Here is a 13,446-nt window from a genome sequence, read left to right as displayed (position 1 = left end):
ACGCTGTAGCTGGACCTACTGACAACACCATGATCAGATGATGAACAGTGGGTCCCTGTCAGTTTTTCTATACCAGTTATTGTCAAGAAGTTTTGTCATTTATGACTCTTGCCAAACATTTGAAGTTCCTGACAGATGACAATACTTCCTAAGAACTGTCATTTGCTTTGTTCACTCCATAAAACTAGACCAAAGGCCTCCCCCAAAAGGAAGATGATGTGGGTAGGGTGGAGGAGTCCTGTGTGTGCCTGCTCTGCAGCAGAATGATGCTGCTGCCTTTAGCTGCCAAGGGCATCTGCTTGCCAGGTAGTGGTTTGTGTTCTCCTCTGTAAGGTGGGGTGTGCTCTCAGAGGGAAATCAAATCAAGACACTTTTAGCAGTTAGTCCATGACAGAACTGTGGCAACATTTTCCTTCTGAACCTGCTGGCTTAAGCTGTGTAGGCTCTGGATGTCACTCCAGCAGCTCAGTGCCAAGTGTGCCCGTGCTGCCAGACCTGGTGCACTGGGCTGATCAGCCTGGGTGGATCAACAATGGCAAGGACAGCTTTGGGTGTGCTCAAAACCCCAATTTCAGGCTGTGTAAGCATTTAACAAACCCCTTGCAGAGATCACTCATTTTCAGTGATAGGTAATGGCTAAGCAGGGGATTTCAGGGCTGCAATTTTGGTCTTTGGTGATTAAATTACGAGCCCTTTCTTTAGGCATATTTACTCTAGTTGACCTGGGGGAATCCTTGGCTGCTCTGGAATCAATAACAAAACTTTCACTGACTTCTTCAGGGCAGTATTTCATCTTCTCAGGTTAGGCTTACCCTAAGCATCTTGCAGGCTACCTTGTTGCTATGCTTCTGTCCTATTTTGAAAAAGTGACTTGTAGGATTCTGCAGAAAAGATGTGATTCTAATGACATCAAGGCTGTTATGGCTACGAGGCTTGGCAAAACATATTCTAGCCCCTCAAACGCTTCTCCCAATGCTGGGCATCAAACCTGGGCCTGACTGGCTGATTAATCACATTGTTTATCAATTTTACAATAGTTTGCTACATTTCATTTAGCATCTTTAATATCTATAGAAAATATAGTTTGCTTTGTTCCTGTATAAAACTAGTATCATTTCTTTCCACATGGAGATGTCTTATTGAAAAGCCAGAGTTGGAGAGTTGAGAAATTATAACTTTATCTGAAAAATAACAAAAGGATGAGAAGAGTGCCTTGAACCAAAACAAAAACCCCAAAACATAACAAACCAAAAATATCCAAACAAGACCAATGTTTTTCCTTTACTCACTGTTCTGAAAAAGCAGTACCTTTCTACCCAAGGAGAACAGTTAGCTGGAAATATGCTAAATAACTGCCCCAAGTTGTGTTCACCAAACAAAGGATTGTGCACTCAGACACAGCCTGGATGGGTTGTGGCAGCAACAGGCACTGCCAATGGAAGATGGCAAGGGCTAGAGAAAAGAAAGGTTTGCATCTTCCAGGCTGGTGTGAACTAAAGATGCTAAAACTGAGCTTCCAGGTAACCATGATGCTGGGAGTCTTCTCCCAGGAGAACTGTGCCTGCCTTCCAGCTGGCCTCTGGGGTTCCTGACACCAGAAAGGATCACAGAAGTCTGAGCAGTAGGGACTGCCCCACAGCATGTCTTGTACGCTGAAGGGAAGCAGCAAGTGAGCAGCACACCACAGATTCACCACAGATTCACTGAAGGATTCACAGGTTTGTCAGTGCCTCAGAACCAGATGGATGGCAAGCATGTGATGCCTTCTATTGCAACCTGAAATCAGGTGAAATCAATGGCTTGGGCTAGATGAACCTTCACTTGGACCAGTCAGTACTGCATTTCTTATGCTAGATCAGATCAGCAATCCAGCTAATTTGGTGTCTTGTCTCTGACCACAGGCAATAGCTGATGTTATAGAAGATAGAAAAACTTTTACTGAGCAGCTGCAGGAGAAATTGCAGGTAGTGGTGCAAGCCTCTTAGCAAGTTTCTTTTTAAGCAAAGCCAGTCTGTAATTGGCTGATGCTCAGAACCAGGAAGGCTCATGTCCTTTGGGTATTTCCCCACAGTACAGTGTAATAAACTAGGGATGGAATTACTAATGCATGCAAAATTTCAATTCATTTCTGAAAGTCACAATACTATCAGCACCAGTAACATTGTGTGGAGTAAAACAGCATCTCAGGTAATTTCTGAATGTGTTTAATTGCATGTCCTTTTTCACGGAATCAAACCATTCTTTGCTGCTATGGTTAGGGTTGGAAGACACCTTAAAGACCCTTTACCTCCAGTCCCCTGCCATGGGCAGGGACACCTTCCACCAGTCCAAGTGGCTCAGGGCCCCATCCAACCCCTCTGTGAACACTTCCAGGGGTGGGGCATCCACACCTTCTCTGAGCCTCAACACTCACAGTAAAGAAATCCTTTGTAATACCTAATCTACATCTACCATCTTTCAGTTTCTCTCTTTTCAGTCCTATCAATACTTGATTTTTTCCTACTAGAAGTATATGGTAAAATAGATAAAATGCATCAGTAAATTTTAATTTCCTCAGTAATGCTTGCTGCATTGAGTAATTCTGTAAGTCATACAGAAAAAAATATATGTATATGTGTATAATTGGTAATGTAGCAATTCAGTTCTTTTAAAGAAACATTACTTTTAGGAAAATAAGCTTCAAGAAAAAAAGCTTTTGATTGTATGCAGTTAATTAAAGGTTTTCAGGATGGTCTTCACTGGACATGAAAGAAGAACATGTATGATCAATTTTTTTGTAAGTCTTTCAACTTCCATAAGTCATTATTTACATGAGTTCCATGGAGGAGTCTATAGGTAAAATCATTAAAGGATGGATGGCCATACTAACATTTCAGTGGGTACATGAACTACCTTAAAAAATTATATAAATTGAAGTGAATTACAATTTTGTCTTTTATATGGAAAAACAGACATCAATCTACTCTCTCTGTTAGTTAAGAGATGACAACTCTGTGAGTAACTTCTTCATACTTTCAGAAAAGTACATTGTCTGTCTTCTCCTAAAGCATCACTTAAAATCAAGTTGTTAATGTCTGCTTAGTGACCAAATGCTTGCTTCCAATTGATATATTTTGAATTTAATTTTTAAACTCAGAAATCAATTATTTGCATAGCTCAGAGATCCACTTAGGCACATGCTAACATTATGTCTGAGTGTCTCAGAATGGAAGGGATTACCCAAGTGCTGAGGGAAGCACACAGATGATCAGGGTGGTGAAATGCTGACAGGTTGCTCAGAGGGTTGAGGGACGTCCCATCTCTGGAGACTTCCAAGGTCAGGTCGGACAGGGCTCTGAGCAACCTGATACAGTTGGAAGATGTCCCTGCTCAGTGCAGGGGTCTGGACCAGATGACCTTTAAAGATCCCTTCCAAGCCAAACCATTCTGTGATTCCATGAGCTGCTTTTGTAGATGACTTACAGATATTTCAATTCTGACCACCTTGCAGCTAATAAGATTTTTCATTAAAAGCACAGAAGCTGATACAAATTAACATAATATCATATTCAATAGCTCTATTGTCAGCAACAATACATTGAAATGTTGATAATGAATGACATTTCTCCAATTCTGACTTGTGCATAAAACATTTTCCCTCTTGAGCTGTGATGTGTGCACTCAGTGTGGCTGCTGCTGGCTCTGCCCAGCGAGCTCAAACCCTGTGCTGGGCTGCAGGTGTGTGGGATGGCAGGGCTGAGGCTGCTGCACATCCCACCTGCAGCCTCAGTCACATCTAAGAATAAAAGCTGTCGTTTGCTGAAGTGAGAGGTACCTGCAAACACTCGGGCATTGTTTAAAGGAGCCCCTGTCTCTCCCCAGGAGATGCCTTTTCTCCAAGCATAATGTTCAGCAGCCTTGTCTCATTTATCAATTGCTCCAGCAGCCAAATGGGCACAGAGCCAAGTCCCAGCACATGGGGGGTATTGGATCAGGAGCAAACAGTGACAGGCCTCACTTGCCAAATTTCCAGGTTAAGAATAGGTCTAGGCAATAGGACACACTAATCTGACTCCTGTACCCCACTGCAAGGAAGACACCACTCAGAATATGTAATAACACAAACAATAGCAATAATTCTAGCCTTGGTGTTTTTCACTGCTGGATCACACAGTTCACATACAAGTGCAGTGATCAGGGATATACAGATCTCCCTCAGTTTTCTGGAAGTCAACAGAAAGGCAGAATCTGACCCATAGCTAATACAAGATATTCCAATTTGCTTTAAGTATCTAAGCATAAGAAAATTCTTCTACATTCACATAATTTTGCTGTCCTCAGGAAACACACCTTTTTTTCCTTATTTTTCCCTTTCATTTCTAAAGCTGTTCTCTCTTTGCTGAAGCTATTTTTTAAAACATTCTCTATTTCATGACTGTCAAAGTATTCTTTCCATGCCAGATACATGGCAAAGTTACATATTCTTCAACTCAAAACAATTTACATGAATATTCATAAACTACCTGATGGCAGAATTGGCCCTGAGATTTAAACCCATAAAGCTCACAGAAACAAATGTTACCCTCTTTCCTTTGTCAGAGATCCCTTGGATCATGCTTAGAAATTATTCTTTTATGCAGTTGCCAGGAAAATGCAAAACCAATGCATGAAACATTGTATGTTCTGTTTATTAAAGAAGAGTGTCTGTGATGATACAGATATTCAGCCAGACTAGGATGCTGCCAATGTCAGTTTGTGATTTACTAGAAATTATTGATTTCAATTCTTGGTTTCCCGGGGCTACTGAGCATATCCTGTCATATAAATATGCATCCGTTTGCTAGAGGCTGCAGCCTTCTGTGGAAATGTGTGGTGTCTCAACTAGTGTCAGATTTCTTGAACCAAAAAAAATAAAGCTTTGCTTCCCTTCAAAAAAAGGAATGAATAAAAGCTATTAAGATAGCTTTTCTATTTCTATGTCCAATACAAAACTGTGGAAACCATCCGGAATTGTACATTTCGTTATTCAAATCAATACAGTGGCACAGTCCAGAGAAATTGTGCTACCACCCTCCCTGTCCCCCAAAGGAAAGTACAAGACCAGGAACCTCAGAGTTCTCCTACAAATCAAGAAACAGCCTGAACTGAGCTACTTTCAGGTATGTATAACTTACAAGTCAGTTACACAGCATCCAAGTGCAAAAGGATGATGAGTATAGTTACTCTTTGTACCTTAGGGCCAAGAGTCACAGTTCATTGCCAGCACTTGTAAAAGGCCCTTGGGAGCTCCAGCATGTGTGTCCTGCCAAATTGCCCCCCTCCCAGGACCCCCTGCTCTGCCCATCTTCTGCTCCTGGCCCCCCAATGCATTCCTGCACAGTGTTTCTTTCATTTAGCCCTACTACTCCTTAACACTTTTCTCTTGGTCCTTGTGCTGTGTTCACACCTCTAATTCCAGCTACCCACTCTGCTGTCTTCCCTTTCCCAAGGGAAGTACTCCGGGGTGGAGACAGATCTCTCACCTACTGCAGGAGCTGCCAGCATGTGCCACAGGGTACAATGGCATTTTTGGAATTTGGTGAAAGATGCTGACAATTCTGCTGCATGCAGAATGTGGTCCATACCCATCTCAGTGTTCAGAGAAGGGGTATGGTTCTGTATTTTTCTCCAAAAAACCTCCTTGTTTTATCATCCCTTTTCTCAAGTCAGTTGCACGCCCTAATGAATTCCATGTTTACAAAAATACAAAATGTTCAAGGCTGACAGTGGTGGCAGAAATGACAGAATAAACAGGATAGCATTTTCTTTTGTCTTCTCACTTGTTTATGTCCAGTGCAGAATAGATTAAATTTGGGAACAAGGGAACAGGGCACATCCCCACAGGACCAGCCAGTGCGACCTTTGCGGGTAAAGGCTGTGAGATGGACAGGGATCAGCTTTGCTCCCTCCCTGCTGCTGTGGCTGGTGCAGCTGGGACAGGGAAGGCACTTCCCCCTCACAGAGGTGATGGGGATCATTCCTGCTCTGCCTTCCAACTATATCCACTGCTGTTTGGAGCAGCATCACCTGCAGTTTGCACACTACATTGAGGGAAGAAGTTGGGTTTTGCCATGGCAGGATGGAAAAGGAGCTTCCAGCCCTGGGGGATGTTGCCTGGCTGATGCCTGTTTCCCACAGTCACCACAGTGATCACCACATTGTGAAGGAAGGAGCCCTCTCATTTGGGGACAATTTTCAACTGGAAACGAACCCCTGAATTCCTTTTGTGCACTCTGGCTCTTCCTAAAGTATTCCTAAAGTATTTGAAAACAACTCATTGCCAGATAATGGTGAGATCATCTTGCTCTTGTGCAGGAAAAAGAAAGGAGAGAAAAGGAAGCACTGCAACTTCCCAAGCCACTTCAGCACTAATGGCAGTATGATCCCTAATCAATGCAGAGGGGCTGACAGCAACAATAAGTGTTAACTGCTGAGCTGAACGGGCTGTTTAACCTGGCTAGGAAAAGTTATTTCTGCCACAGCTATTTGAAAAAAAACATCGGCAATTAAATTAATTCAAGCATATCCTCTCTTTTCATGGGAAAAATGTGGAAAAAATCCAGGCAGAGAATGAATGGCACCCAGATTAATGAGAAACTGCTCAAGAAGAGAAAAATAATGGTTTTCTAAAGTATATTCGTATTACATTCTGTGGTAGCACCATATGCTAGTTTCCTAGATGCTGGTAATCCTGATGTATTTTTATCTTGGCTAGTACCAGGGAGGGAGCTGTACAAGGCCAAGTTCTTCCCACATATCCATGTTGAAAGCAGTTTACCTTCCCTGCGTTGTGAATGTGAACCAAGACAACTGCTTCAGAGCACGCCTTTATTTCCTGGCTCTATCTGACTGGCTTTTAAAAATCATCCTACTGCATCTCTTGAGTCTTTTATGAAGCCCCTTTTTCAATGATAGAGCCTAGAAGTGCTGGACTTAGAAATCACAAACCTCTACTGCTTCCATTTAAGGGTCAGATTCACTAATTAGATGCAGCAGGAGACTATAAATTGTTCACGTTCCAGACAGAAGAGAACAACAAAAAGCCATTCTGTGTTAGTGGGGATGTATTAACATATATGTAGGACTTCATTCTTCTCTAAGTTGAACAAATATTCTTTAATCAGTCCTTAAAAATCACTTCTGAAGGTAGTGGCATTCTTCCATTACTAGACAGGGACAAACAGCTCTGACTGTACTAGAAAAAAGAACCACCACTAATTAACATTGTTTAATCAGAAAGATTTGAAATATCTAGAGCACAGGTGACCCTAACTCTAGCCTGCTGCTGAATTACTGTACTAGCAGCCATGCTGCTCTGCTCAAGCTGCACCTCTGGACACTAAACCACAGATCTCAATGCAATTTCTGGTGCAGTGATTCTGAGGCTTTTGGGGAGTCAGCAGTCCAAGGATGAAGGTGATCACATATTCAAAATTCACATTATTTTGAGGGTTTTTGAAAGATGCTGGTATGAGCCTGTATCACAGCTTCCACAGGGGCCATGGGAAAGGGTCTCTGAGACAGCAGAATTGAAGTCAATGGCAATGAAATGGAGCACAGAGATCAGAGCAGTTTCCTCAGATGGGGCTCACCTGGTACAGAGGTGAGGCAAGAGAGGGAAGTATAACTTTGGGTGTAATGCCTAGGGGGAAAGCAAGTTATGGTATGTTCCAGCAAAGCACGGAGAACCAAAGAGCAATTCCTCCACCAAAAAAACAAAACAAAACAAAAACAAAACAAAAAAAAAAAAAAAAAACAAAAAAACCCACAAAAACAAACTAACAAAAAAAAAAAAAAAAAAAAAACCCAAAAAAACCAAAAAAACCCAAAAAACAACAACAAAAAAAAACCACCGAGATTTGTAGATTTGTCTTTGTCAGGAACTTCAGGAGGAAAATCCAAGTGTCTCTGACCATCTAGTTAGCAATTCATGCTATGCTCATCTGCACGGTATGTGACTGCCTGTGACCATGCTGCCTTTTGGTAACTTTTAGCCACTCTGAAGATAGGTGTGGTAGCACTTTGGAGTCACTCTGGAAACCAGGAATACACGTTTGGGAGGCATCTTTTATAATTGGCATGGCTGAGCTGCAGCTCTGCCTCAGGCAGAAGGTAGACTCTGTCTCGCTGGGGGTGGTGAAATGAAATCTCTTAGCACAGAAAGAACACAGAGCAGCTCAGAAGCCTGGAGGAAGGGGCTGGCACCTGGGGTTGCACAGAACCTCCTTGCAAAGCAACTGGAGGGAATTTTTTTCCCCAAGTGAGGGAACAGTGTGGAGGATGTTGTTGCCGAAGTCACCAGTGAAGTAGGGAAATTGAAATAATGAGCTACAGGAATCTCTCTGCATTTTGGCAAGATTTGAATCCACAGCTGTTTATAAGAAAGTAATTAGTGGCCTGTCAAGCATTTTGAAGATGTTCTGAGTGCTAGAAAATTGTGATAAACTTATCTTTCTGTGCCTCTGTGTCTTGTGAGCCATTATTCAATCAGTGGGGTTGTTGACTGGAAGACTCAGCCAAACAGTGATTGGGTTTCTAAACTATTCAATTACCTCTAATGAAGAAGGATCAGAGAAACAACCCTTAAACACCTTAAACAGAGCAGCAGTATTAACACACCAAATAACTCTCAGGAGAAACCTCCAGACACTTGCCAAGGTTGGCTTTGGAGCCAACTGTGATACAAATGCATAAAATATTAGTTCCTTAATGGTTGTGAAGTGTTGCTCTTTAAAGGTTACTGTCTTCCTGTCCAGACAAGGCTGCAGTGGAATGATGAATGAAGCGATCCATAAATCTGAGGTTTTCAAGCACCTGCAACTCCCATTGGGGTCAACAGGAATTTTGGATTACTGGGATTTAGCCAGTACAACCTGATTCTGCATGAGATTAAGAATCCCCAGGGCTATTGGCCTCATCAGCCACAGTGTTTACCTGATGAAGTACTTGGAATGAGGACTCCAGAAATGCTGCTTATTTGGATGCATGTTTGTGATGGGAGACTTGATCTCTAAAGCACAGGGACCAGGTCTGTGCCAGAGAGGCTGCCTGGAAGTAAAACTGGGAAGAAATCACTCTGTGGCTGGCAGAGAAGCACAGTGATCCCTGCAAAAAGTGCAAGACAGGATTCTGCTTCTGAGGCAATTTCTCTCTCTTCTCCATTACAAGTCTCACCATATACAAAGAGCTGACTTGTTATTGGAGCTCAAAGGAATGAATGAGCTCAAAAGAATGTGACGAGGAGAGAATGCTACAATTCCACTGGGAAGAGCTGCTTCTTTTTCTTTAGCTTTTGCATTCAGTTAATATTTGACTGTGGCCTTGGAGCACGGTGGCATCGGAATGCCTCAGAGCAGCACCGGACAGTCGCTGCAGCACAAACACTGCACCTGCCTGGAGCTGTCTAGAAGCTCTGTGTGTGTCTGCATTTTTGAAAGTGTCTCACGGTTTTGTTTCCTGTGAATGTGCATTCAGCCCTGCACACTCGTGAAATGCTTAGCTGGGCTTGGGAGCGTGTACATAGCAGGCCACAGAGGGGGGATGGGGCAGGGGAAGAAAGAGGGGCTGTAAGGCAGCTTGAGAACTGATACCATGCTAGTGTGAAACTTCTTTGTGAAGGGAACAACACTGCCAGGTTTTGGCTTAAAGATTCTCAAACACTCCAGCAGCTTTAGAAACTTGAACGTGTCCTAGGCTCAGCTGTGTGCAGACACAATGCTGGAGAGGAGCCCCCATTTCAAATGGTGCCAAGGGCTCCAACAGCTTCTGAAATTCCAGGATCAGGCCCTAAAAATAACAACACGTTTGACCCAAGGTAGCCAGCAGAGCCAGAGGAGATGATAGGCTGCACAACACAGTTCTAAGCCAGCTTTCCTAAACTGCAAACCCATTAAATATTTAGGTGGCCATATGCAAATCATTTAAATTCTGTTTCTCAGAAGCACACCATGGTGTACAGATGTGCTTTGTGCTGAGATCCTCATCCTAGGCTTTCAGCAACTATTTATTTTAAACCAGTAAAGGACTTAATTAATGGCTAATCGTGAGCTACCTTTTTTTAGAAGGGTGTTTATTTATGAGGGAGGAGGGGGAGGAAGCAGAAATGCAAAGACCTGAGTTTCTGTCAGAACAAACTCACATAGAAGAAAACACACTTTTGTAACTGTACCAAAACCCCAGGATTGCTCAGATATTTTCAACCCCCTGCACGGGTACCAATTTGCTAATTCAACAAATAAACAGCCCTTTATGTCGGAGCTGTCTGGTGGGCACTGCGAACACTTTAGAGACTAGGGCCCCAGATCTTCTTTTCTTAATGTCACTGTGAATTTGCTTGTGGAAGTGTATGACACCATGCACAGAGCCCAACAGCTGAGCTCATGCTTCAGGCATTCTCCCAGGACCGAGGGGGAGGGGGCTCTCTGCCAGCTCCCGGCCGCCTCTCCCCTCGCATTTACACACACACAAATCATGTTATCATAGTGAAAATATGTAAGAATTCCAGGAAGCAGAGGAAGTTTGTATGTTGACCTTAATTTATTTTTTTCCAGAGGAAGATCACACCGAATGTAAAAAGGACGGTGGACGCTAGCTAAACTCATTTGCAGATATTTTAATTTTCATTGCAACTCTTTCTTCTGCTGAATTTTGTCTTTTAGGATTAATGCTGTTTGTATTTTATCCCATGTGGCTACTTTGACTGAGAGAACTGAAATCACTTGGTGAGAGGTCTATGGGACCTATTTAGACTGAAAAAAAAAAAATTTGTAAAGGAGGTCCCAGTGCATTCTGCTTCCTATTTTCCATTACAGTACAGTAAAACTGGGTGAGACTGTTTCTGGAGGGAAGGGAAGGAAGGGGTGGATGAAAGAGTGGGCTAACACATTAGGCTTTGGCACATGGAGGCCTGGGTTTATTTTGCTTTACAGCTCTGGGCTGGAACTCTTAAAATGCTGATCAGTTTGGCCCCAAACTCAACTGCACTTCTAAAAGCACACTTAACTTTAAACCTGCAAATGCCTTTGGAAGACTGTGGGACCTTAGAAGCTGTTGTTCTGGGAAATGCAGTTACCTGCACTGGCTGGTGCACAGCACCTTGCAACATCCAACCATTCCCAGCAGCTCATCCCTGATTCCCTGCCTCTCTCCCTGCCACCAGCTCATCCCAGCCTCCCTGCTCCTTTCATTACTGCTCACACCTGTGAGGCTTTGCACACATTCCAGCACAGCCATTCCACCAGCCCTAGGATGCAGAGCCAGGGAAATAGTACCTGAGTCCTTAAACATTCATATAAAAAACTCTATATACCATGGACAATGTGGTCACACACAGACTTGTAAAATGGCAAGTAAAGATACCCCATTCCTCTTAACTGGCCAACAAGGAACCCAAGCATGGAAAATATTTCTGTTTAATTGCAGAGGTCAGCCTGGCAGCCTCCATGAGGAGCACCAGCCATCCCTGTTGGAGCATCAGTTGTGCCCTGTGCCCCCAGCACACCTGAGCCTGGTGGTTATTCCTGAGGAACCCCACACTCTGTTGTGTGCTAGGACTCTTCAAGTTTTGTAAAATACACTTTGACCAGCATGTTTAACTCGTAATAGACTGGGCATTAATCCTGGACACATCTTGAACAGTTTGGTTTGAGAATTTATCAGATTGCTTAGAATTTCTTTGCAAACTATTTCATTTCTTATGTTTCTCCATTGCAAACTTAAGCTTGAAGCCTGATTCAATTTTAAATGAGCAAGCCTGTTCTTCTAGCTAGCAGGCAGCCTGTGATGTATATTTGGGGCAGGCATCCCCACCCAACAGCTCTGCTCAAACAAGCAGGGCCATCCCTGCAAAAGCTCCTGAGCAGCTCGGTGTCGGCAGCCTCCCTGAAATCAAGGGATATGTCACTGAAGCTGTCAGGGTAGGACTTGTCCCACAGAATTTATTGCTCTATTCAAGTTTTCCTTTATTCTTTTCTACAGGCTTTCTGAATGCACTTCTTTCTCTCTCCCTCTGCTTGCCCCCCATTTTATTCTCTTGTCACATATTTCAAACACACACCTGCCTTCTCTGCCTCAGCTCTGGAGGGCTCAGGCAGAAGGTGGCAGGAAAAGTGGTATTTGAATTATATTTTGGTTTTCAGACTATTCAGACATACAAGTAGGCAATGCAAGCCTGCTACTTTGCATGTTGTGGCACTGAGGTTTTTTTCTTTTTAAGCATACAGCCCCCTACCAGCTGCAGTCTAGATTTACACCATGGGGAAGAACACAGTAGAACCAGATTGGAGATGAATCAAAGCAAATTCTGACCCACTGTTACATGTCTCAATGACAAAAGATTTAAAAAGTAAAAATAAAAAATGAGGAGGCTTTGCTTTGGTAATAAACACTCCAACAAAAAGGCACAACTTTCCCAAATATGCTGTGAAGAGAAGACAGATGCCTTCTAAGGCTTCTTGGTGTCTCTGGCCATTGTTGTGGCTCTGTGGCTGCACGCTGCCAGCACGGGGAGCTGCCCCAGCAGGGTCCAGCATTCCTGGCTCCAGCACATGCTGGAAACATCCTGCTCCTTCTGGGGAGTCCAAGGCAGGCTGCAGAGCCCAGCTCACCTGCCTCCTGCTCACTGGGATAACTCACGATCCAGAGGTTTTGCTCTAAGTCAACCACGCTGCCCAGGAGAGAGCCAAAGAACCCCTGGGATCTTTTCTACACAGAAATCCCTTCTAGTCACTTGTTTGTGACTCTAAATCATATAGCTTGTGAATAATAATAATAAAAAAAAAAAGAAAGTCACATACAATGATGAATTATCAGTTATCCTGAAATGTGACATATTCTTCAGCTTTTAGGGGTATTTTTATTCTATAGGGATTGCAATCAGGTGAAAGTTTGTGGTTATCATCACTAGAGTAGCACTGTTAGTCTGCATTAAGAACATCTACCTAAACTTTTGGGCTACCATCCTCAAATGACATAAACTAACATAGCTCCATTTAAGTTACTGCAGCTCTACTTAGCTGCATCTTCTGAGGAACCAGCTTTTCTTTTCTTGGGAAGAGAAAAAAGAAAAAACCCCAAATAATTAGTAGGGTGAATATTTTCTGTTTTTAAAAAATATATTCCCAGGTGGCACAGGTAAATGACTGTGTTTAGATATAAGAACTGAGAAGATACCAGGACTTGAGAAAACCATCTGTATCTAGAAGAAGGAAATACTCCCATCCTTACTGGCCTGTATGAGATATTTTAAAAACATTCACAAATGGTTTTAAGTATTTTTCTCAGCAAAGACCTGGCTGAATTGGCCCATGTGTGTAATCAGGGCAGGGTTTTACAGTAAGGCCCCGATTTAGCAAAGTGCTGGAGCACACCTTCAGCTTTTAGTGCATGAGTGGCTTCACTGAAGTCCTTAGTAATTACATGTTTTGCTGA

This window comes from Melospiza melodia, chromosome 16 (assembly GCF_035770615.1).
Source record: "Melospiza melodia melodia isolate bMelMel2 chromosome 16, bMelMel2.pri, whole genome shotgun sequence".
Taxonomy (NCBI): Eukaryota; Metazoa; Chordata; class Aves; order Passeriformes; family Passerellidae; genus Melospiza; species Melospiza melodia.
This window is presented reverse-complemented; position numbering follows the sequence as displayed.